Raw genomic sequence first — 1,461 nt, 5'->3', positions numbered from 1 at the left:
TTAAACTTTGACCTCTTTCCCCGTTCCCGCATGCCACAGCAGTGGCACTTGTTTATCCGGAGAAAGAGAGCGAGAGTCGCAGTATTAATTGGCGTGAGCGGCCTTTCCGGCTGCAGAACTAGTGCTCTATCCCGGCGCGCGCCGTTATGAGGCGCAACACCGCCTTTAACGCTGCTTAGAGAACTCCCCTGCCTCCCTCCCAGCTCGCGAGATAGATCGCGGACTCGTGGCTAACTCTCAGCGAGAACGTTTCACACCGCTGGCCTGACCGTGGAGAGGGTGGAGGAGCGCTGCGAGGAAGAGTTAACGCGTCACCTACATTTTCATCTCTGCCTGCACCACTACATGGTAGACTGCGGGCCCAGGCGCACTCATCAATTTAGGTTCCACTGCAATGCATGCCAAGCACTCTTTTCGAGGTGATAGACGAAATTCGGCGGGGCTTACTTAAAAGATATCCGACCCGGTTTCGTTTCCTCTTCGTGGGATGGAGTGCCTCTTAGAACATGTGCAGCATCAGCCATGAGCGGCCGACGGCCATTCGTGTCTCTGTGGACAGCAGGCAAAAGAGCGCCGCCTCCAGTTATTTGCGAGGGCGACAACTGTCGCTTTGTTGTGGTTGAATGTGGGTGCGCCAAGTCCATGGACTTGCTAGTGATAGGCTTGCTTGTTTTTAAGGGCACGCCTCGCGCAAGGCGCGGGCGATTAAACTCCAAGGCGGAAGCTCGGTTCGGGTTACCCTCGTGTCGGGGAGACAGTCAGCAGGCACCGAACTCGCAGCAACCGATGGATGTATATTTCCGACCCTCGTAGAGGAGTGGCGGCGACAAGCTCATATGGCTGCCGCCGCCGCAATATGCGTTCAACTTGTCGATGTATCTGGTATTCTTGCGATTCACATACCGACACGCAGTTTGCTGCTGTCTTCATCGACCCACGAGCCGAGTGATCCCCCGTTAAGAGTTGTGTATTTGCCATTTGGTCTTTTTGCGACTAACCATCACAGGTCGAGTCTCGATGAAAGGGTTTGACAGATATAGCCCAAGTTTGTGGTTTGGGTTTGGCCGGACGGCTTGTTGTTGTTTTTTGACACTAGAATTTCACTCTTTTTGGGTCAAGAGGCTTATTCGCCGGTAGTAAGGAACGGACGGGCAGCTGTCCAAAGCCCTGTCCGTCCTCCTCCGGTCTTCGCGCTCTCGCCCGAGTGTGGTCCACCCACAGCGTGGTACCTATTTTTGGTGCGGGGGCCGGGATTGTCCTCTTTCCCTGCTGGAGTTGCCAGAGCATAGCCCGAGACCGCCCAAATCAGGAGAGTAGTAGTTTTAAGAGCGCCCCGTTCTCTTTCTCTCTGTTAATGATCCTTCCGCAGGTTCACCTACGGAAACCTTGTTACGACTTTTACTTCCTCTAAATGATCAAGTTTGGACATCTTTCCGTCAGCTCGAGGCGACGACCCCAGAA

At 54.2% G+C, this 1,461-nt stretch overlaps 1 non-coding gene across 1 annotated transcript; it reads right to left on the bottom strand.

The window, feature by feature from the left end:
* Positions 1–801: 801 nt before the first annotated feature.
* On the bottom strand, positions 802–965 carry LOC121865328. Its single transcript, XR_006088744.1, has one exon. It is a non-coding gene; the product is annotated as a 5.8S ribosomal RNA (ribosomal RNA).
* Positions 966–1,461: the final 496 nt, after the last annotated feature.

Source organism: Homarus americanus, unplaced genomic scaffold (assembly GCF_018991925.1).
Source record: "Homarus americanus isolate GMGI-L3 unplaced genomic scaffold, GMGI_Hamer_2.0 scaffold36112, whole genome shotgun sequence".
Lineage (NCBI taxonomy): Eukaryota > Metazoa > Arthropoda > Malacostraca > Decapoda > Nephropidae > Homarus > Homarus americanus.
The sequence above is the reverse complement of the archived record's forward strand: the minus strand, read 5'-3'. Positions and strand labels throughout refer to the sequence as shown.